This window comes from Grammomys surdaster, unplaced genomic scaffold, assembly GCF_004785775.1.
Source record: "Grammomys surdaster isolate TR1022 unplaced genomic scaffold, NIH_TR_1.0 241, whole genome shotgun sequence".
Lineage (NCBI taxonomy): Eukaryota > Metazoa > Chordata > Mammalia > Rodentia > Muridae > Grammomys > Grammomys surdaster.
Genome location: NW_021604686.1, coordinates 1,550,976 through 1,576,269, shown reverse-complemented (window position 1 = coordinate 1,576,269; position 25,294 = coordinate 1,550,976).

Sequence of the window (25,294 nt, the reverse complement as noted above, 5' to 3'; positions counted from 1 at the left end):
CTTAGTTTTCTTCCCTTTGGTCCTCGTGGCCGCTCGGGGAGTGGAAAATGGATTACAGGTCAGCATGTCAGAAACAGAGACAGAGAAATGGAAGCGCTTAAATATTCAGAAAGGAAAAGGGAAAAAAAGCGTATTTAAGAAATCAGGCCTCCCCGAGAACCAACCCACGGGGATGAGAGAGGAGAGGAAGAACACTCTCGGGAGAGACGGAAGGAAAGTAAGCCTCAGAAAGAAACCTCTGTATCTGGTAAAGGAGCCGGGCTTTTTACGGCGTGATAGCTCTGAGTCAGAGGGGCTAACTTCTTCCGACTCAGAGGACTCAGATGTAGAGACGGATGGGGAGGATAGATGCCAGCCGAATAGCCGGCCACCGCCGCGAGATCGAGTGTTGGAGTTAGTGACGGTTAATTAGAGGCTGTGTTTACAAGAAGAGTGGTTTGGGGGAGACAGTCTAGGCGAATGAGGAATTGGCCCAGTGCCGATTTTGCTTAGGAGGTGACAGCAAAAACATAGGTCAAAAAAAATTCTAAACAAACATTCCCTGCAGCCTAAAAGCCGCTTCAGGCGGGAAGAGCAGGGTTAAAAAGAATTAGAAAGCAGGGTATTGAAGTGTAAAATTAGCTGCCCGCTACATCTCCGATGAACGAGATAAAAAGTTACATTTTAAATGTGAGAGAGAGAGAAAGAGTTTTAAAAAATACAGGTGCCCTCTCTCTGAGCTGTGTCAGCAAAAAGAATGAAAAGGCTATTTCAGAGTTCATCTAGAAGCAGAGAATTCGGGAGACGTCCTGAAATTCTCTGTAGTTCTTAGAGTCCTTCCTTGTCGCTTGTCCTTGGCGCGCCAATGTCCACGTGTTTGCGTTTGCCTTTTGTTTCGTTGTCTAAATGTTCTGTGTTTGTTACGTGTTCAAAAAGAAAGATCGTTAAAACTGCTTGATCCAACCTTTGGGAGCTAAAAAAGGTCTTTTCAGGAATTGAGGTTGACATAAGCTGCTTTTAAAAGAGACCAGCAGCATTTTGGGTTTTATAAGGAAGCTAAGAGTCGTTTTGTCCTAGAAAAACCTCTGTGACAAGGTGCTTTTCTCTTGAAATTACAGCTAGAAAGACAAGAAATTTTGTTTGATCTAAAAATAAGATATATAGCCATTTCATTGTTGTTTCGGATTGGTTTTAAAAGTATAAAAATGTTCTACATGTCTTGGTTATAGACTATTGGCTTAAATTATTGGGTGTAATTAAAAATGTACAACTTTGATAACGAAAGGTGGCGTGGAACTAGCTCAGTGTTGGAGTCGTTCAGAAACCAGGTATATAGAAAGTAAGATTTTAGACCAATGTCTCTTCAATGAGATTAAAAGCTGCTTCATGCATTCATGTGTAGAGAATTAACAACAAAACTTTGTAACATAGGGGTGGTCTGCTTGGTGTTGATTTTAGAGAAGATAGATTGTTTAAATTGGTTTTGCTTTTGCTTCTCAAAATTAATGGTTACACGCTAATGTTACAAAAGATATTTAAAAATTTAGTTAAACTGCCAGTATTCCATTGGCTGCAGTTGGCAGTTGTAATCTTGAGTTTAAAATTTTTTTTGATTCGCCCATGTGATAGAAAGGGGGGGGCAGCAGGTAGAGTTAAATAAAAATATTTATAACAAGTTGTGATACAGTACTGGCCTGCTAGAGATTAAGAACGTCTACATTTAAATTAAGACACGCAGACTGAGATCTTAACGTGCTTGTAAGACAAGGTCAGTGTGATGTTAATCAGGTTAAACTGCCCACACAGTCCTCAAATCATACAAGCAAAGACAGACTTAGATACTTGTCTTTGCAATGAAATTGCACCCTCATGCAATCAGGGTCTGGCCATAACTGCACAGAGCCATAGAGATGGGGAGTGTTTTAAATGTAGAAATTTAGATAGTTTTTAAAGTGACTGTCCCAGGAACAGAGACTTAAACAACAGCCAGGTGACCAAGGTTACCTGACACACCTGTCCTTGGTGCAAGAAGGATAATCCTTGGGCCAGGCCTCAGGATATAGGCCAAGATTAAAACATTTACATTTAAATTAAGACTATAACAGAGTAGTTGAGACAAGAGCTTGGATTTCAGACATTCCTATTGTCCTGTCCCGCCTCAAAAAGGGTGTTCTCTAGAATTTGTTTATTGCCTTGCTTGTTCCTTAGGGAGGTGTCAGCCTCAGACTCAAAAGAAATTCAAAACAGCTATTGGGCCAGGCCAAAATTGTTGGGTGTGATAGAGACAAAATGGCCTTGGTTCCTCTGATGTGTATTAGGTCTTATTAGTAACAAGAGACCTAATCTTAAATTAATAATTGAAAAAAAAAGGGTTTTAAAAGATTGATAGATACTGGGGCTAATTAACAATTATTAGAGGACAAGATTGCCTTCAGCTTGGCTTTATTTGATACTTCACTCAGCTAAAAGGAGTTGGTTATTCAATTAATCCAAAAAACACTAGAGCCGGGCAGTGGTGGCGCACGCCTTTAGTCCCAGCACTTGGGAGGCAGAGGCAAGCAGATTTCTGAGTTCAAGGCCAGCCTGGTCTACAGAGTGAGTTCCAGGACAGCCAGGGCTACACAGAGAAAGTTCAAATTTAAGATTTATAAGACTAATGGGGCACTACAGCCTGACTTGCCTACTCCAGCTGCCATTCAAGTAAATGCATATAAAAAATTATTATAGATTTAAAAGAGTGTTCTATACAGTTCCTTTACCTCCTGGTAAAGGTGAGAGGTTTGCATTAAGTGAAATTGCTTGTGATTTTTGAGAGCCCATGAAGCCATTCATTAAAAAAGCTTGCCTCAAAGAATAATTAATGGCCTTAAAAAATTTGTTGTTGCTTTAATACAAAAGGTTAAAGCGTTTAAATCTCTCAATATATATTATTCATTGTATATTTTATTGGCTGATCTCTCTAAAGGAGTTTTTCTACAAGCCTTTGCTCTAGTACAACGAGCTTTAAGGTTTTAGAGTACTTGTTGCTCCAGAAAAGTGATTTTCAAAAGTTGTTAACAGAGATTAATTGGCTAAAACCTCATTTTCAGCTTGATAGGCCAAAAGAGATGGACAAATAAAAAGACATCTTGACCGGACAATGAAAAAGTCCAGATTCTATTTTAATAAAAGCCAGGGGAGCGGTCTGTGTGTTTCCACAGGAAGAAGACAATCCATTTTGGTTACCAGAACGGCTGACGCGACAACTCACGATACTGGAAGGTGACACCCAGACAGACCCTCCAGGTTCTGATGATAGCCCTTGTGCTGATCCAAGGGATACAGGTTCCTAGTATTTTTGTTTATTTTATCAAATTCCACCTTTAAGAATTGTACCAATAAAACCTGCTGGATGTCCCAGTGTTGGAATTCTAAAGATTCACTCACACTATGGTTGCCAGAGTCACGCGATGGGTTCCCATCCCCGTGGAGACTCCTTCCACTCTGTCATTATTTAGACAAAAAAGAGATTTTGGTATAACTGCAGCCATAGTGACAACGATATTAATTAGTGTCGTTACCGCCACTGCCACTGAGATTGCTATGTCAACTTCTGTTCAGGTGGGCACTACCCCCAATTGTCAGCCACGGTGGCAGAGACTGTTAACCTTCAAACCTCCGCCAGTACCCTACTAAAAGGCGGGCTAATGATCCTTAATCAACGCCTTGATTTAATGAGAGAGAGATTAGATATCCTCTTTCAACTAGCCCAATTGAGATATGAGAGAAAACTGGGTACACTTTACATCACCAGTGTACAGTATAAAAACTTTACTCGTGTAACTAATCTGTCCAGAAAATTGTTTCAGTATCTTACAGGAAACTGCTCAGAAAACTTCAGTGAGACACTCAGAAAATTGAGAACAGCTGTGGTGAACATCAACTCGACGCACGTGGATCTGTCCCTGACTGAGGGACTGTCCTCCTTTCCTTTTCTTCCCTTTTTTAAGTGGGTGGGAGTACGCCTGTTTGGTATACCCTAGTTGTGGATTAGTATTCATCTTTTGGTTGGTTGCAAACTCAGAGTTCAACATTAATCTTGACAAGGCTATTTTTGCACAGGCGCTTCCAAAGTACTAGGGGCTTCCCCTGCAGTGTGGTTATCACTGCCTCAATTAAACAGTCTCCCCCCCACGAGTGGTGGTGCTAAATGTTAGGCCATCAGCATTGCACCCCAGAACATTTGCCTTTTACACTGGGTCAGTGAAGAGTCTTGGCCTGGTTGATTCTTGTCTGTATAGCTGTGGTACCTGAATTTTGAGACAAACAGCCCTTGCACCCCTAGGAGATGACTCCATTGCACAGGGATGGGTGTTTACATCTCTTTCTGTTCCCCTTAGCCCTTGCACCCGGAGGACTTGTTTCCATTGCACCTGGTAGGGTAAGGGAGACGGTCTTAAACTGTTGGTTCTTTGATCGCTTATTCCCCCAAGATGGAATTTGCTTGATCAGGCCTTGGGTTTGAGTCATAACTGGTACCATACTAGACAGGCCAAGGGCAGCCAGTTAGATAACTCCATCCTTTTGTCTCCAGGCCAGCTGTCAATTGATCCCAACGACGGGAATAAGCTGATCTCATATGCCAGAGGTATACCACGAATGGTGATATTACCCGGTGACAGGCATTACGAGTGGCCACAACCTGGGGCGCACATTCTGAGAATGCCAGGTGTGGGTGCGCGACCCTCGTAGCCTAGCCAGAGAGCTCACCATTCTTTGGTGCTGGCTGGGGAGAAATGTCAGTCAGCCTAGACACGGGACATTGACCAGTGCCTGTTTAACAAAACAAAAAAGAAATAGCCAGTAGACAGATTCCTCAGCCGCTGTACCCAAGGGCTTCTGGTAAAGACACCCTGTAAAGCCTCAAACATTTCTATACACAGTCCCTGCCCACTAAGGTGTTCGTTCCACGGATAGAAGGTCTGGTAAGTCAATAACGGAGTGGACGGATAAGTCTCGGCCACCTAAGACAGGGCAGCCTCGGGTGGGGAGGCTGACCCCGTGACGGGTAAGAGTTTGAACACCGCCCTCTAAAGAGACTCAGACCCGCCGTGAGACCCCCAAATATGGGAGTTACGTAACCTTCCCAGGGACCTTTACCACCCTCTGCTTTTAAAAACAAAAAAAAGGGGCAGATGTTAGGAGCCGCGACAGAGCTGGCAAAGTCCGCCATCGCTAGGTGGCGCTGTCAGCCATAATTCTTCCTAGTAAACAAAGTGCGCATGTGCCATGTAAAGCCCGCCAAGGCTAAGCCCATCCCACGACATTTGGCACGCTACGAGTTTGCGGCCAATCAGAGATGATTACGCCGCTCTAGGGTATATAAGGGTTTTTCCCAGGGCTGGGAGTGGTCTTCTACCACCATTTTGGTTTATGGGAATAAACGTGTTTCTACGGAAAGATTCTGGTGTGTGTGTGTGTGTGTGTGTGTGTATGTTTTGCCGGCGAGACCACTACACGCGCGCCCCGCACACTGTAGAAGAGTAGTAAATTCTCTCAACAACTGAGCCATCTCTCCAGCCCCTGTTTTGGACTTTTCCCCTCTCCTTCTATGTAGTATGACTTGCATTCTAGGAATGCAAGTCAGGCCACCAGCTTTGGGAAGCAAGCACATTCACCTACTGATTGACTTCACTAGCCCTCGCACACAAAGGCTTTACCCTTCATGATGTATATTTGATCTGGGAAAACAAATAGGATATCAGGTCTGATGTAATAACATGGGTCTATTCATCCTTCCACATATATAATGGCTTGTTTCAGAATAGAAGACACTACCATCTCACATTTTTAATGTCACCTCTACATGTCACATTGATTCCTCCTGCTTCCCTTTCCTATGTCATCATCTGTGTTCACTGTGTGACGTCATCAGCTGTGTTCACTGTGTGACGTGGCTGCCTGGGTTCACTCCAGTCAACTCACACTAGGATGGGGAAGGATGATGACCTAGCACCCGTGGACCACTGAGGATAGATAGCATAGTTCCACATCAGAGTTTCTGCAAGGGTGGAGCTTCATGCTAATACTGGAATGCTACCCTGGGTGCATATATGTAACTGTACCAAGGTATGTAAATCACACACATTCACAACTTCTGGGTGAAATTTACACTTTCTTTAAATGTCGGTAGAGGGTCTCATATTTTGAAATGGTTTAAAGCCAAGTGTGAGGGGACACCTACACTCACAGAGCATGGGTATCCCGAGCAGTGAGCATTAACACTCCCCATCAGCACAAAACCTTTCCGTGCACTCTCCACATTGTAAAAATGATGAAATCTGACATTTCTGCACCAACATCTGCCCCAGGCTACGTAAATATAGAGTGTCCCTTATCACCTGCATTTCCTTAAGTGTCAGAGATCCAGACTTAAACAGAAGATGGATCTCCTTGAATGGTGGAAGCAACAGTCTGGTGCTCAGAATCAGAGACTACAAATCCAAGGCCCTCCTTGGCCTTTCACCTCAGAGACCATAAGCTTGCACACATTCATTGCTGTCTCTCTGGTCACACCAGAGATGTGCATCAGAGGTAGAGAAGGACACGTGGCAATGCTGTCCCGAGTGACGCAAGGAACATAATGTTGTGCGGAAGCTCAGGAAACTTAGTTATTAGCAGACTGTGCAGCTCTAGACCTCACAGCCTAGAATTCTTCCCAGATTTCCAAAGTCCTCTATTACAAACTCACAAGGCACTGTGCTAGGAGGAATGCCTACTTATCCAAAATGCACTGATTTAATTTCACACAGACTCAGGTTACACAAAGTCAGCTAAAAAATGTTTTAAATAGGGCTGGAGAGTTGGCTCAGTGCTTAAAAGCACCTAGCCTTGCAGAAGACCAAGGCTCGGTTTGTAACACCCACATAGAGGTTCACAACTATTTGAAACTCCAGTTCCAGGGCATTTGGCTCTATCTTCTGGCCTCCGTAGGCACAAAGCATGCATGTGGTATACATACTACCATGCAGGCAAAACATTCATGTGAACAGAATAAAAATAAATGAGCAAAAATACTAAAAAAACAAAAACAAAAACAAAAAACAAAACCCTTTAAGCATTAAAAACGGTGCTTGTGTTAGCTTGTGTGCACACTAAGTGTTCACTATTAAAGCAAAGATGGCATCGCTTTCCAGGATGCTCTGACTACAGTGTCTTCAATAGATCCATAGAGTTAGGTGAATCCCAGAACACTGGATAGGTTAATATTTCATATTAAGACGACTATGATTATAAGACTTGGAAGACACATCTTCTTATGTTAAGGCCTTACATTTAGCCGCTGGCCAAGTCACAGGATAGTCCTTATGCTAGCAACTGAGCTGTCCTCCCTGCCCTCAAACAAGGACATGAAGAGGAATGAAAACAAGTGTTTGGGGGAAAGTTTCACCTCGTCACATAATGCATGAAAATTTTCCATTTATTTAAGCCACTAAAACACAAGTAGATTTTTTTTTTTTGAGATGGGGTTTCCCTGTGTAGCCCTGGCTGTCCTGGAACTCACTCTGTAGACCAGGCTGGCCTCGAACTCAGAAATCTGCCTGCCTCTGCCTCCCAAGTGCTGGGATTAAAGGCGTGTGCCACCACCGCCCAGCCACAAAGCAGATTTTAAGTCTCCACAGATTTATGTTTGTATCACATATATTCATCTTGTCTGACATCCCTACCATCAAAAGATTCCATCTATGATGTGTCCACATGGCTTCAACAAAAGGGAACACATAAAATAAGTAAAATACGAATTAAAGAAGGCACCAAGAAGAGAAAGAAGGGATTTCTGCTTGGAGTATATTTGTTTCCTTTTTAGAAGAGGAATCAGAAAGAGGCAATAATGGAGAAACTGAGTCACTGTGCTTCTAGTAGAGGCCAGCTCATGTGACACAAGATGATCAATCAGCACACGGCTCCAAACTTACACAACCGCCTTTGCTGCCAAAGGGATCTGAAACGGAGTTTCCCAGTCTTAATGCAGAAAGAATCTGTCTGTATAATCAAAATTGTCTTTTGGGGTGGCTTACTGTGATTTGCTCTCTCAGAGGCTCTGGTTTGAATGTCAACTGTCTTCCATAGGCTGTGTTTGAACTCTTGCTCACAGCTTGTGGTATTGTTTGGGAAGGATTTGAAACCATTTACCGGTGAACCTTTCCTGATGGAAATGAGCTGTGGGACCAGAACTCGAGGCTTAAGAGCCAAGCCCTGCTTGAGTTCCATGTCTGCTTCCTAAGTACAGACACAATGGAAAGGGCTGACCTCTGGACTTGCTGGACAACTTCTTTGAGTCCTGCAATGACTTCCTCATCTTAATGGAATTATGCCCTTGAGCTATGATCCAGAATATGCCCTTCCTCCTCTAGCATCTCGTCAGGCTTGGTCACAGCAATGAGGAAAGTCAGGAGCACGTGGTGATTCAGGTGTAGAGCTCCATCTTTACTTCTCCCTGTTTGGGGGTACACTAAACTGACTCGCTCCTGCCCACTGCTTCTGAAGCTGCTACCATAACCCAGTGTTCCAAGACTCTCCCATGGATCAGACTAGGAGTGCATTGCTACCTACCCACTCACCCCTCCTCACCTTGCAGGTCCCTCACAGTTTCCCTGAATCTTCTTGTCACTCTTCTTATTCTGTTCAGCTATTGCTGTCTAGAAGAGAGTGAGAAGCCAGTGGCTCTCACACACACACTGCTGCCGATGGCAGGGGAAGCCACAATACCTGACACAAGAACACCCTCAGATTTCCTGTGCTCCGTATCATGCAATGAGAACAGAATGGATACAGAAATGTATTTTATGTGTACAAGTGTGTTGCCTGCATCTATGTCTGTGGCACGTGTATCCCTGGTACCTGTGGAGGCCAGAAAGGGATGCCAGATCTTCTGGAACTGCAGTCAGAGATGGTCTTGAGCCAAGATGTGGGTGCTTTGGAGCAAATCCACATTCTCTGCAAGAGCAGCCAGTGCTCTAAACCACTGAGCTATCTGGTCAGACCCTTTAAATTCATTCTTTTTTTTTATATATTTTTATTATATATTTTATTTACATTTCAGATGTTATCTCCTTTCCCCATTCCCCCCCAACCAGGAATCCCCTACCCATCCGCCCTCCTCCTGCTTCTATGAGAATGTGTCAACACTCACCCCCCCCCAACTCCCACCCACCCACCCACTTCCACCTCTCCACCCTCGAATTCCCCGACACTGGAGCATCCAGCCTTCACGGGACCAAGGACCTCCTTTCGCACTTACACCCAACAAGGCCATCCTCCCCTACATATACAGCTGGAGCCATGGGTCCCTCCCTATGTGCTCGCAGGCTGGTGGTTTAGAACCTGGGAGCTCTGGTTGGTTGGTATTGTTGCTCTCCCCATGGGGCCACAAACCCCTTCAGCTCCTTCAGTCTTCTCACTAACTCCTCCATTGGGAACCCCATGATCAGTTCAATGGTTAGCTGTGAGAACTGCTTCTGTATATGTCAGGCTCTGGCAGACCTCTAAGGAGACAGCTATATCAGGCTCCTGTCGGCATGCACTTCCTGACATCCACATCAGCGTCTACCTTTGGTGAATGCACAAGGGATGGATACTCAGGTGGAACAGTCTCAGACGGCCCCTCCTTCAGTTTCTGTCCAACACTTTGTCTCCATATTTGTTCTCATGAGTATTTTACTATTCCTTCTAAGAAAGACCGAAGCACCCACACTTTGGTCTTCCTTCTTCATGAGATTCATGTGGTCTGTGAATTGTATCTTGAGTATTGCAAGCTTTTGGGCTAATATCCAATTATCAGTGAGTGAATACCATGTGTGTTCTTTTGTGATTGGGTTACCTCACTCAGGATGATATTTCTAGTTCCATCCATTTGCCTAAGAATTTCACGAATTCATTGATTTTAATAGCTGAGTAATACTCCACTATGTAAATGTACCACATTTTCTGTATCCATTCCTCTGTTGAAGGACATCTTGGGTTGTTTCCAGCTTCTGGCTATTATAAATAAGGCTGCTATGAACATAGTGGAGCAATTAGACAACAAAAGGAAGTCAAAGGGACACAAATAGGAAAGGAAGAAGTTAAAATATCACTATTCGCAGATGATATGATAATATACTTAAGTGACCCTAAAACCTCCACCAGAGAACTCCTAAACCAGATAAACAACTTCAGCAAAGTGGCTGGATATAAAATCAACTAAAACAAATCAGTAGCCTTCCTCTACTCGAAGGATAAACAGGCTGAGAAAGGAATTAGGGAAATGACGTCCTTTACAATAGTCACAAATAATATAAAATACCTTGGTGTGAATCTAACCAAGCAAGTGAAAGATCTGTATGACAAGAACTTCAAGTCTCTGAAGAAAGAAATCGAAGACGATCTCAGAAGATGGAAAGATCTCCCATGCTCATGGGTTGGCAGGATTAATATAGTAAAAATGGCCACCTTGCCAAAAGCAATCTACAGATTCAATGCAATCCCCATCAAAATTCCAATTCTTCATAGAGATAGAGCAATTTGCAAATTCATTTGGAATAATAAAAAACCCAGGATAGCAAAAACTATTCTCAATAATAAAAGAACTTCTGGGGGAATCATCATCCCTGACCATAAGCTGTACTACAGAGCAATAGTGATAAAAACTACCTGGTATTGGTACAGAGACAGGCAGGAAGATCAATGGAATAGAATTGAAGACCCAGAAAGGAACCCACACACCTATGGTCACTTGCTCTTTGACAAAGGAGCTAAAACCTTCCAGTGGAAAAAGGACAGTATTTTCAACAAATGGTGCTGGTTCAACTGGAGGTCAGCATGTAGAAGAATACAAATCCATTCTTATTTCCTTGTACAAAGCTCAAGTCCAAGTGGATAAAGGACCTCCACATAAAACCAGACACACTGAAACTAATAGAAGAGAAGGTAGGGAAGACCCTCGAATACCTAGGCACAGGGGAAAAGTTCCTGAACAGAACACCAATGGCTTATGCTCTAAGATCAAGAATTGACAAATGGGACCTCATAAAATTGCAAAGCTTCTGTAAGGCAAAGGACACTGTCAATAGGACAAAACGACAACCAACAGATTGGGAAAAGATCTTTACCAATCCTACATCCAATAGAGGGCTAATATCCAATATATACAAAGAACTCAAGAAATTAGACTCCAGACAACTAAATAACCCTATTAAAAATGGGGTACAGAGCTAAACAAAGAATTCTCAACTGAGGAAACTCGAATGCCCAAGAAGCACCTAAAGAAATGTTCAACATCTTTAGTCATCAGGGAATTGCAAATCAAAACAACCCTGAGATTCATCCTCTCACCAGTCAGAGTGGCCAAGATCAAAAACTCAGGTGACAGCAGATGCTGGGAAGGATGTGGAGGAAGAGGAACACTCCTCCACTGTTGGTGGGATTGCAAGCTGATACAACCACTCTGGAAATCAGTCTGGCAGTTCCTCAGAAAAATTGGACATAGCATTACCTGAGGACCCAGCTATACCACTCCTGGGCATGTTCCCAGAACATGCTCCAACATATAAATTCATTCTTAGATATCTCTTTAAGTGCTATGACATAGTTCTCTTGAGCTAGGTAATTTAATATTCACACATTAAAAAGCGCTGCATGGCAGCTTTGTTCCTTTTACACACAGGATACAGTATAAAATCTATAGTGAACAACAAACTCATTTTTAAATTTCCACAATACCTTCAAAAAAGTGCTGCAGATTTCTTCATTTTGACGTTCTACTGAGACTACGGCACTGTGTCGCAGCAATTTTCTCTTAAGATTTAGTCTTCTCATCAGAGCTGAAAACGGATTGTATTCACAGCAGAAAGAGTTAGGCTAGCAGAACGGTGTTTTAAAAGAGGAGAAAGAGCCCATTGCTCTGTCTTTACATAGTGTGCTCATCAAGTACAGTCGCTTGATTCAGAGCAGGACTTCCGGAAGCTGACGTATGAGTGAGTGCACACTTAAAATATGTATTATATGGTTAGTATAGGTAGACGTCAGTCTACATGGATGATGAGATGGTGACACAGTGCTGATATAACAGAGTTAACAATGTCAGCCTCTACACTAGTAAAGCCTTTCATGACTTCTCACTAGAACTGGCATGGAGAAGAAGCCCAGTTATGACAAACGTGCAATCTCTCCCATCAGCAGATACAGGATCTGATTAAAGGCAGGTTAATTTTTTTCCTGTTTCTCATTTTACCTTCTGTGCCTGTCTCCCCATTTTGTTATGTTGTTGTCAGACAGGGACTCTGTATCAGCCATAGGCTGGCCAGGAAGATCCAGAGGTTACCAATAACCTTGAACCCCCATATATCCAGTTTTGGAGTGCTAGGATTACAGGCCTGTGTGCCAGCACCCCCGTTTATGCAGTGCTGAAGATCAAAGGTAGGGCCTCCTACATGACAGGCAGGCACTCTACTGCTGGAGCTCCCCCCAAACCCCAGCACACGTGGCCTTTCTCTATCATTCACACTTGAGAACATCTGCACCGTGATGCGTAGACGATACACCGGGCTTATGACCAGTGCAGCACTCATGATAGTGTTTGGGATCTCGGCAGGATGGACTTTCTCCAGGTAGAACTGGGAAACTGCAACCCTTCTACAGTGGCTAATGGTGTTCTGATGAAGTGCTATATGGACATTTTAGCTTGCAGCATCTAGAGTGGATCATGTTGACGTATAAAATGTGGATCTTGGCCTGAATGTGGGGTTCTTACCTCTTTGCCTTGGTTGACTACTCTGTGGAGGAGTTCACATCGATAGAGAAACCCCAAAAATAACTGTGAAGAGGTCTGAACTAATTAATGTAGGAAGAGTGTGCACTCTGATATCTCATCAAATGAACACTGGAATCAGGGGTGAGTGTCTGGCCTATCTGTTTAGGAGAAATAGATTTAGACACATCCTGATGTACAAAAATCTCACAACCAACCCAAATGATCACAACTGAATGTTTGCGTGGTACACAAAGGGCCAGGATTTGTTACTTGAGATTCTGGTTTTTTTAGTTTTGTTTTTAAAATAAAGTCCCAATCATCAGTAGGTGGCTGAGATCACGGTGGTGTATCTGAGAAAAGACAAGCAGGAGTTATACAATTCTTATCCCAAAAATATCTATAGAAACCCATCCCATGATACGTACAAGTTCTTGTCTTCCTTGATGGCACCTACAATTTAGAGAAAAGAAACACTCTTAGGCCCAGACTATGGAAAGTATCTGGCCTTGTCTTTGTTGAGTGGTTATCCTATTCTTTGGTGCTGATATCCATTGTGGATACTAGACAAGTGTGGTGGCTGTATGGTCCTGGGAGAGCATGATTCTTCAGGTCATCAGGTGACACAGACAGATGGAGATGGTCTAGGAGGAAAGGCTGAGAAGCAGGAAAGAGATGGAGCGAGCCTCGCTCTGAACCAAGAAGCAGAATGCCCAGGGAGTTGAGGTGGGCCAGGAGGAGGGGCTTCTGTTAACAGGCTGCACAAGATTAATCCTGAAGAGATCAGAACACAGGACAGGTGGGATAGTGAAAATCGCCTGAGTCTCAGCCCAGTGTGCCCACCGGGGTCCCTTGGTATGAAGTGTTTCTGCAAGTAGGCAGCTGACACAGTGGAGCGGTGATGGACTAGGAAGGAAGCTGAGAGGGTTGGTGGGAAATAGCTAAGGGACCCTGGGTCTGCACCAAGAAACAGAGTCCCCAGGGGATGCAAAACACAAGTTCTTCATGAATAATATGTCTGCTACTTTTTGATTGAACATTTTACAACATCACATCTAGAAAGAAACATTTACTCAGGAGGAAATGACTTCCTAAAATACATCTGAAACTGACATTTAGTATGTGAGTCGGGGATGACTTGGTACTATTTCATTTCTGTCTCTTCCTAAGTGAACACCCTAATACCTATAGTGTCCATGATTTTTATTATTTTTTATTATTCAAATATGGTATCAACTAGAAATAACAGATTTATTAACATAGCCTTTCTGTCTTAAGAACTGAGATGATCATCTTACCTTAGGGGACTTTGCTTCCTCACCTTCTGAGGCCTTTTTCTGGATGCCAACTGGAAGAACTAGGAAGACACAAGTAACAGTCAGAACAGGGTATTGCTTGAATTACCCAGAGCTCTTTGCTTCAGAATGGATGTAGTTGATTAGCAAATATGACTGGCCTAGTACTGGACCACTGTCCTTGACGGGGAAAGGACAGAGAGCAGATTGGAAGAAAAGTGAGGTACTTTGACCTTCTAAGTAATGGGAAGCTAGAGCAGTGTAAAGCCATCAGTCCATCTTCAACTGGATAAAGACACTCGTAAGTTGTATGCTTAAACAAGGGCTCCACCATCTTCAGACCATCCTAAAGACCAAGGGAACCGGAACTGCTTTCTATTTTCCTTTCAACCCATTTCAATGCCCACAAACTCACACTCATGCACACACATACACACACATGCATGCAAACACATATACACATCACACTTACAGTCTGTATTTATCAGAGCATATAGGAATTTAAATTAGATAGTGTACATGTAATGACAGGTAAGTTGATTTGGTAGCAGGCACAAGATAATATATTCATACATTCATCCTTTCATGCATAATAAGAGATTATTGAATAGTGGAAGAGACTGGAATTCGTAAACAGAATCCATGATACGTCATTTTATTCTTCTCTGGTCTTCTTTTGCTATGCCATCTATTTGTATGCATTATGTTTGTAGATGCCCAGCGTCTGACCAAGAAACCCACTAAGACGATTTAGAATGGGGATCTGGACCTTACTGACCGCCAGAATTACTTAACCCAACTCTACATCAGAAATGCCAGAGGGTTGATACAATGTGTTAGCACTGGAGTGGTAGTATGTTCTTACACGTCACTGTCATGAGCTGTGTATTCATATAGTGTCAGCCTCTGTTATCACTATGGACATCCAATCCTGACTGACTTTAGGACAGATGTGTGGGCTGATCCAGGACTTCCAAAATGTGGACGCCCCAACCCCTAGTGTTTATGAACGAACCAAAACCATGCGTTCTATGTGCTTTGCACATAATGAGCGTGATTAACTTTGACATTTATGCTACAATACCTGCCCCTGGTGTTTGTGAGCATGGTATCCACCTCGTGTGGTGGGTATTGTATTGATTTCTCAAGGCTGTTAGAAATCAAGACAATTGCACAAAGGATAGACCATCTTTTATGGTGACTAGAGACCTCACAGCTGAATGATGAGCCAGGTCAACAGTTCAGAGTATCAGCATCAGGACCACAATCTGGGCTTCATCTTGGCTCTTCCACTAAAGAACAGAGGAGTCTGGGTACTTTCATCACTGTCTGTCTTTGATTCCAGGCCTGGGATGTGCACAAAGAGTAGACAAGGACGTGTGTGTCTGTGCTGTTGGTGTGTGAGTTAATGAACACAGGGCACATGGTATATGCTCAGGAAGGTTGTTTGTGGGGAAAATGTACTGCCCAAGTCCTCCCAGCTTAGTCTAAGTCAGGCCTTGGATTCCAAACTTCTAAACCATTGTTCTTCTATGACATATGTCTGCTTGGAATGAAAGCGGCCATTTTCATTTTATCCAGACTCAGGATAGACAGAGTCAGTTAAACATCTAACAGGAATGCCTGAGTGAACACTCAGTGTCCACTTCTAAAGTAAGATCAGTGTTCTCTTCAATCTTCCAGTTGTCTGACTATGATCAGTGAACTTGTTTTCAATGACATGAAGCCCAGAATAGCAGGTGGATGAACATTCTATGATAAGACATCTAGTATTGTAAGCACTGGAAAGCCCCTACCTTACATTATTAATGCCTCTACATAGGAGGGCCTGTACCTTTGACTATTTGCACAAAAACGGAAAGCCTATAGTTTAACTTCTTGAAAGAGCTCAAAAATGAAGGCTCGGGAGAGCTAAGCCACATAACACATAAAAACATGTTTAGCTATTAACATCTTTTCAATGTTACAAGTCTGTCTAAAGACTTGTTTAGTCTGCAGTTCAAATTGGTCATTACAGGGTGCGTGTACATTATTTACTCACTGCTGGATATAAACCAATATTAAATACATATGTTCTTGTTCATCAGTCTTTTTTTTTTTTAAAGATTTATTTATACAAGTATACTATAGCTGTCTTCAAACACAACAGAAGCCGGCATTGGATCTTATTACAGATGGCTAAGAGCCACCATGTGGTTCCTGGGAATTGAACTCAGACCCTCTGGAAGAGCAGTCCATCCTCTTAACCACTGAGCCATCTCTCCAGCCCTCATCAGTCTTGATGATTGATCCCATTCTCATTTTTTACATGCTGAAACAGTGACTTCTTATTGGAAAAAGTAGTTTCCATTCTTGGAAACCAAAGGGCAGTGGGATAGAAAATGAACTACAATTGAGCTTTCTAGTGACTCACATAACACATAAAATACGTTTTCAGTTTAATTAAATAAAGAAAGTACGAATCCCTGTGAACCTTGACAAAAATGAAAAACACATGCCCATAACTCCCTGAATTTATACATCTTACAGGGAAAAAGACTGTGTTAAAAAATAAAGATATAGATACATAACTATGAAAAATACCTCAAAACATTAACATTTTGTATTCCTTCTAGCTTTACATGATATATTTCAATACATATAACCTAAATCATAACATATAGTAGCTGGGAGCTTTACGTGATCTATTTCAATACATATAACCTAAATCATAACATATAGTAGCTGGGTATTGTGGCACATGTCTTTATTGCCAGGGTTACTAACTATAAATATTGTCTCAAATATATGTATGCCATAAAATTGCTGTAAATATACCGATGAATATCTATGGAAAAACTTGATGAATCAAATAGAATAAAGCTATACAGCATAATCAAAATTGTATATATTAAAGGGAAAATTATTTGAACAAAAATATGTTGAGAAATGACCAGTCCAGTTGAGGGATGACATCCAAAGGTGAGTATTACCTTTACAGGAGCATCTACTGCCCATTGCGAAATCTCAATCAAACCAAAACACACGAGTCTGCGCTATCCCAACTGTAGGTTGAGCAGTCTCACGTCACACTGAAACTCAGAACTGAAGCATCATAATATGATCACATAACCGTAGCAACACTGTGTCACAGAACTTTCAGAACGAATTCTCAATCCGTACTGTGACATCCAGCATTTGCTAGGTCACTAAGCCAGCAGTTGGCTCAGCTGCTAAGAGCACTTTGCTGTATAAGTTTGTGACTCAAGTTTGGTCTATTGAACCTATGGTAGAAAGAGAGGACCAGTTCCCTAAACTGCCCTCTAACCTCCATCCATGTACCATGACACACTCGAAACACACTAATATACACCCTAAGCATGCACACAATAGTCATTTTTAAAAGAATAGGTTATTTTAAATTATGTCATATGCACAATATCCTTTCTCTGAGAATATACCTATCAGAGTACATATTTTGTCCCATCTGTTATTATGAAGCCCGTTGACTACATTCCTGACTTCACTGAAAAATTTTCTATCACTGTATATTTAAACAATGAGCTGTTTTCACCAAGAAAATAACAGGAAAAGTGGTTTTCTGAGACCATTCTCCTTGGACCTACGCATAATTTTACTAAATATAAAATTTAAGATAACCTTCAATATGAAGCTATACCTATAAAGTCTCATCAACGCAGCTGCCTAGATATGAACTCAACAAGGATGACAGTAACAGACGTGCCAGAGTGGATGGGAAAGTCCACATGCCCTTAGCCCTACATAAAGAATGACAGGCAACTAAGGAAAGCTTACAAGAGAAATAGTCTTCTGCAGGGACAAGTATGTCCATTCGGTATCCAACAGCAAGCTGTCATCCCTGAAAACATATGCATATGAAAAAAATTACACAGACTAATATACAGGTTGTATTTAAGATTATATTGTGTATGTGTATTTATATGCATATAACGGAAATTAATTTTTAAAAGAAGCTGTGAATTTGAAAAAGAACAAGGCGGGGCACACAAGGGTTTGGAGGGAGAAATGCTGCAATTATAGTATAATCTCAAAACTTAAAAGCAACTCAATTTCTTTTTCTTTTTTTTTCTTTTTTTTTTTTTTTTTGGTTTTTCGAAACAGGGTTTCTCTGTATAGCCCTGGCTGTCCTGGAACTCACTCTGTAGACCAGGCTGGCCTCGAACTCAGAAATCCACTTGCCTCTGCCTCCCAAGTGCTGGAATGAAAGGTGTGCGCCACCACCGCCCGGCTGCAACTCAATTTCAAAAAGCAAAGGAGAAAAGAAGACTCCCTAACTTACTTTACAAAGCTACAAGGACTGCTATCCTGAAAACAGTACAGTGACCTTACAAAATAATGAGGTTGTCATTCTGCTCTTCCCCAGCCTATCCAGATGCTGTACCCTCCCTTGCTCTGGCCTAAGAAGGGAGGTCTCATTTCTGTGGAGATGCTCTGCCCCTAGTCTCACTGTGATTCTTAGGGCTACACATGGGACCTCTGCTTCACAGGGAGCTATGTGGACGTTCACTCATGGCGAGGAGACAAGAAAGGTCTCTACTGTTCATACAACATTGCCCATAGATGCGCTGAGAGACACAGCTCTGTAAAGAAAGTATGTGAAGGCCAAAAGTAAAAAAATAAAACAAGCAGCTCCTGAAGTAGAAATTTCTGATTTCTTTAGAGACTCAGTTGTGTTATGTGGTGTTTTTCTGGAAACTGTCTTTAAATACATTTTTTTAAAAAGATCTATTTATTATGTATACAGCTTTCTGCCTGCATGTATGCCTGCAGGCCAGAAGAGGGCACCAGATCTCATTACAGATGGTTGTGAGCCACCATGTGGTTGCTGGGAATTGAACTCAGGACCTTTGGAAGAGCAGACAGTGCTCTTAATCTCTGAGCCATCTCTCCAGCTCCTGGAAACTGTCTTATGAGGGGATGTTTTTGCTGAAACATGTGGGAGACATGTGGGAGGATGCTTTACTGAGAACAGACAAGTGATGTTTTTCTGGAAGCTGTCTGGAAAGAGGCCACGTGACGTTTTGCTAGAGAGGACGCTTGAGAGCATACACGATGTTTAGAAAGGGTATAAATATAACCCAACAGACGGTGGGTGACACTGTATAGCATTGGTTTGTCTTGCCACTCTGATGGTCATCATTGGGCTTTGCTGACACTGGTCTCTGCTGATAATACTTTGTGGTATTGGCTTGCCTTGCCATTCTTTGCTGGTCACCGTTTGTTGTAACTTCATAGAGAGAGATGTCACCAAAGAATTTCTGGTGGTAGTCCATGGACTTGGACAGATTGGCAGAGCCTTGTGGCTTCCTCTGGATTGAACTGTTGTTGTTGATTTGTGAATGGTGTTTGTGAGTGGATCAAGCTCTGCTGCTGATTTGTGTGAACTGAACTGCTGATATCCTGACAACGCAGACTGGATTCACTCCAAACAACTATTTCTAAATAGGCCCACACCCTCCTTTGCTCTATTAACCTTTCCTTTCCACTACCTCTGGTAGATGGCGGGCTAAAATGGTGGTTAAAGAGTTTAAGAACCCTTATTAAAAGTAGGTTTTGAAAAAATATAAGCCTGCACACTCCCCCAAAATGAGTTTTCCTATGTGAGATGCTGTTGAGAGCTTTTGGTGCTACTTCTGGGAATCTGGCATTTGTCACTGGGTGCAGACAAGGAAGTAGCTCAGATAAGAATATCAGAAACAGTGTCCATGGGGCTTTGTTACTTTGTTGAATTACTGTCTTACGTGATCTCTTTGCTTACTACTTTGCTTAATTACTTTCTTGTGGGATCTTTTTGTTCACTACTTCTCTTGATACTTTGTCTTTGATTTAAGAACTGACCATGGGTTTTTTTTTTCTTTTTTCTTTTTGCTATACCTAGAATGATATAAAAGCAGGCTGGAGAGAAATAAAGTTGCTTTAGCCTCAGTACGGGCTGGAGTCATGTTATAATTTTGTCTAACTTTTTCTTTTTCAATCCTCACTCCCTCCCTCGTTTGAGACCCTGCTGACTGACTGATCTGGCTTGGTCAAGATGCTTTATAACAAAGACATTGTGATGGATTGGCTTGCCTTTCACAAGAAATGTTAACTAAATCTTACAGTTGTCCTTTCTGTTGTGGATTCTGAATTTACTTCAGATTTCTACTATATAGTAGTGCGTTTACAAGGAGGTGTAGTGTGACAAAAGCCAACAAACAAAGAAAAGGTGGCAGACTGTCCCGTTGTGGTGGCATCCTGAGCAGAGCCCATTCCCCAATCCCTGAGACTCACCTGCTGGTGCACAGCAGGTGTTTCCCTTAATCCAGACTGCAGCATTTAAATAGAGCCCAACTCTGTCTTTTGTGGTGGTGCAAACCTGTGATCCCAGCACTTCCGGGAAGAAAGAACAGGATCAAGAATGTATTTGTGGGCTGGAGAGATGGCTCAGGGGTTAAGAGCACTGACTGTTCTTCCAGAGGTCCTCAGTTCAAATCCCAGCAACCACATGGTGGCTCACAACCATCCGTAATGAGATTGGATGCCCTATTCTGGTGTGTCCGAAGACAGCAACAGTGTACTCATACATAAAAATAAATAAATAAATAAATTTAAAAAAAAGAAGAAGAATGTATTTGTACACATGTGTCTCTGAAAACATGTACATGTGCATGAGGAGACCAGAAGAGAGTGTCAGATCTCCCAGAACAGTTTTTATAGACAATTGTGAGCAAGCTGAAGTGAGTGGTAAGAACTAAACTCTGCCCCCCTGCAAGGGTGGCAAGAGTTCTTAATATCTGAGCCATCTCCCAGCCCTCGGAATACAAATAATTGTGAATGAGTGTGGCTATGGGCTGCAAATTATAAAGAGGATATGGGAGATGGAAAGGGTGCGTTGGATAATGGGGCAGGGATAATAGAACACATGTGACATGAGGACAGAAAGGAGGAAACCAGGATGGTAAGGGACTGGGAGAGGCAAGATGATCAGGGGAAAGAGGGCAGAGCGAAGTATCGATAATGATAAACTATGTTTGAAAATGCCATCAGAAAATTTGCTTGCTATGTGAAAAGAATAAAAATTTTTTAAATACACAAGGAAGCTTGGCATGTTGGTGCACACATTTGATTCCAGAGTTGGGAGGCAGATAGGTGAATCTGTATGAGTTTGAGGGCAGCCTGGCCTACATAGTGAGTTCCAGGACAGCCAAGGCTACTTAGTGAGACCCTATCTTTAAAAAGCCAACCAGCCAGGCAGTGGTGGCTCATACCTTTAATCCCAGCACTTGGGAGGCAGAGGCAGATGGATTTCTGAGTTCGAGGCTAGCCTGGTCTACAGAGTGAGTTCCAGGATAGCCAGAGATATACAGAAAAACCAAACCAAACAAACACACACACACACTGGGCCAGAAGACAAGGGAACAGTTAAGATTGGGATCAGAAAGTCTTGCGCAAGCTGCATCGAATGCCAAGAACATTACAGGCTGGGCACACAGAGGCCTTGGGGCTGGTAACCACAGCCCAGTAAGGTGGGATGAGTTGGGTTCTCAGGATCAGAAGCCACAGCTCTTGCAGGGACCAAGCTCCAGGCCATTACCAGCCCTGCCAAGCATACTCCTGGTTTTAGAGAAGGAGTTGTGTTCCTTCTCCTTATATTAGGGCCCTGAGAAAACCTTGCATCAGCACAGCCCTCAACAGTGGACATTAGATTGGATTATTTATAAGAATATAGTTGGGAGGTTACATACAGGACTGACTCAAAGGCAACTGCTTCGGATAAAGCTCGTCCCACACAAGAGCTGGAAGTCTGCAGCTCATCCTGTAACTCACAGATACAAGAGTCAGAGAATGTCTCCTTTAAGCAGATGGGTTGGTCTGAGCTTCTTCCAGGAAGCTCAGATGGTCTGAGTGTACATCTCAGCAGTCCTTCCTGTTATATAAACTTGGGGAAGTTGGAGCCTAATGTATCTGATCAGTTTCAGGAACTTCCTGAAGCTTCTGAGTTGTTTACTTCCTGGGTTATAAGGAGCTTTGCTGCAGGACAGAATGTTTCTCCTCCCTATTAGAACAACTTAAGTCTTAACCAGATTACCTCCTAAATGAAATGTTTTATCTCAGAGGAAATGCTGTATAGCACTGTAACAGCACCACCGTGGAGCAGAGACAGGAAGATCCCACAGTTGTCTACCATCCAGACTAAAAGTGGGAGCTTGAGGTTCAGTGAGAGTGATCTTGCTTTGATAACAAGGTAGAAAGAAGTCAAGGAAAACACAAAACAGACTTCCCTAGCCCCCAGATGCCCAGTATGGTCACACGCGCCTGAACACAAATGCATTCATAGACTACACACACACACACACACACACAGAGAGAGAGAGAGAGAGAGAGAGAGAGAGAGAGAGAGAGAGAGGAGAGAGAGAGAGAGAAGCATGCTAGACCTACATCTCTACTTTCATTTCCAAACACAAACGCTGCAGCATGCGGAGGAACAAGCGACATGAAAGGCTTTGTGTGTCTGTTGCTGTCATTTGGATGGATGGACTGGTCCTCCTGACTCACAAGTGTAGTTATACTAAACAAGCCACATGACTGAGACTGTTGCTTCGACGGGGTCTGTTATACAAAGATTCTCCAGTTTCAACAGATACAATAACTATAGTCACTTGCCTCAAGGTTATAGATTTCAATACCTGTTTAAAATTCACTGCCATCACATCCAAACACCTACATTTACACTACAGATGCACACAGACACACATACATACACACACACACACACACACACACACATAGTTCACTCTGTCAGGTTTTAAACTCTAAAATAGTTCAGCACCTGTAAAACTTATTTATTTAATTTTTAGATGTACTTACTTTATTTTATATGTATGAATATTTTGCCTGCATGTATGGTTAAGCACCACATAGGTGTCCATGGAGGTAGAAGAGGGCACCAGAATGTCTGGAAACTGAAGTTACAGACAGTTGTGAGCCACTGTGTGGGTGCTGGAAATCAAACCTGGGTCCTCTGGAAGAGCAGCTATGGGTGGCTCTTAACCTCTAAGCTGTCTCTCTGAACCTCACAAAGCTTAATTTCATTTCAAGTGAGAGAGATAAGAAATGTTGATAGGGCTGGGGAGACCCAGTGGTTAAGAGCACTGACTCTACCAGAGGTCCTGAGTTCAGTTCCCAGCAATCACATGGCGGCTCACAGTCACCTGTAAAGGGATCCGATGCCCTCTTCTGGTGTATCTGAAGACAACGACAGTGTACTCACATATATACAATAAATAAATCTTTAAATAAATAAGAAAAATGTTGATAGATTTTTACCAAATTATACAAGTTAGTTTTACTTTTTCCTTTGACAGAAAGTCTGAGCTGACGTATTGTGTGATGTGCTGAATGCCGGCTCTCTTTTCTGTAGCCCCCAATTTAGGAGGCTGAGGCAAGAGGAGCAGTATTCATTTTAGCTCAGCCTGGGCTACAGGGGAACTACAGGAAATGTAGGAATACACGGACTGTGCCCTTCCCAGCCTAGAGCAGGCTGAATAGACCTTGAGCACTTGCCACAAAAGACCTTAATGACAACCTAGGTGCAGCCTTGGTTGCACATGCAACTCCCTACAGGAACTTAGAAGAATAGAATAGACTGAGCTTGTTTTGCAACATAATCCAGCTGAAACAAAGGATGGGTTTGGAGGGCTTCCCCTGTATAAACACAGTGCTGAATATTTAACTTAGAGCCTTGATCAGAACCCTGTCTAGTCTCCTGCTTCCTCGTCCCCCCTCTTTTTCATTCTTTTTCATTTCCGGCCCCCTTTCAGGTAAACCCAGTTCATCCAGGGGCCCTGGATGACTACAAGAGACTCTGTTTCAAAAATAACAAAAACTAAACTGTAAATTTAGCTGCTGCTAGATCATTTGTAACTTTGCTTTCTTAATTTTATCATACTGTCTGTACTTGGTCACCTTTGTAAAACGTGACGGGATTTTAAATAAACTGTTAACTTTCTGAAAGGGCAAAAATATAGGATTCTTGAGTCACCAAACAAGAGGGTCTCTGGGTCTCTATCTGTTTCTTGTGACTTTTCTTAGGCTCTTTCTCTATGTTTGTGTACTTTGTCCTATATTGAAGAGTTTTTTTTCCCCTTTTTAAAATATATTTATTTACTTACTTTACAGTCCAATGATATTAAGAGACAAAGTCTTTACTGTGCTAGGTTAGAGTTATCCCAAGATATTTTATATGACTTGAGGCTATTGTGAAAGGTATTGTTTCCCCGATTTCTCAGTTTATCATTTTTATATAGGATGGCTACTGATTTCTGTGAGTTAATTTTGTATTCTGCTAATTTGCTGATAGTGTTTATCGGCTGTAGGAGTTTTGTGGTGAAACGTTTAGAGTCACTTATGAATATTCCCATATAATCTGCAAATAAAGATACTTTGACTTCTTCCCTTCCAAAAAAAAAGAAAGAAAGAAAGAAGAGAAAAAAGAAAGAAAGAGAGAAAAAGAAAAAGAAAAGAAATAGGTATATCTATAGGATTCCCCGGAGGCCAGTGATTTCCCTAGCCATGGGATTTGGCCTTGTTTACAGTATAGTTATAAATTCTATCCTGTGAAGCAAGCCTTATATCCAATCAAGAGATTAGTTGGCTATTCTCATGAGCAGTCTTGCCACCATTATACTGGTAGGTAAAAGCTTGCCTGGTACTTTAGAATTCTAACATGTGAAGGCGTGTTGGCTAGTTTATGTCAGCTTGACACAAGCTGAGTTATCTCAGTTGAGAAAATGCCTCCATAAGTTCTGGCTGTAAGGCTGTAGGGCTGTAGGGCCTGGCCTACTGTAGGTGGTGCCATCCTTGGACTGACGGTCCTGGGATTTATAAGAAAGCAGACTGAGCAAGCCAGAAGGACCAAGCCAGTGAGCAGCATCGATCCATGGCCTCTGCATCAGCTCCTGCCTGCAGGTTCCAGCCCTGCTTGAGTTCCTTCCTGACGTCCTTTAATGATGACTACAATGTGGAAGTGTGAGACAAATGAGCGATTTTCTCCCGGACTCTCTTTTGGATTGTTTCCTCACAGCAACAGAAACCCTAACTAGGATACTGTGGTGATTTGAATATGCTTGGCCCATGGCAAGTGCTACTATTAGGAGGTGTGGCCTTGTTGGGAGTAGGTGTGGCCTTGTTGGGAGTAGGTGTGGCCTTGTTGGGAGTAGGTGTGGCCTTGTTGGGAGTAGGTGTGGCCTTGTTG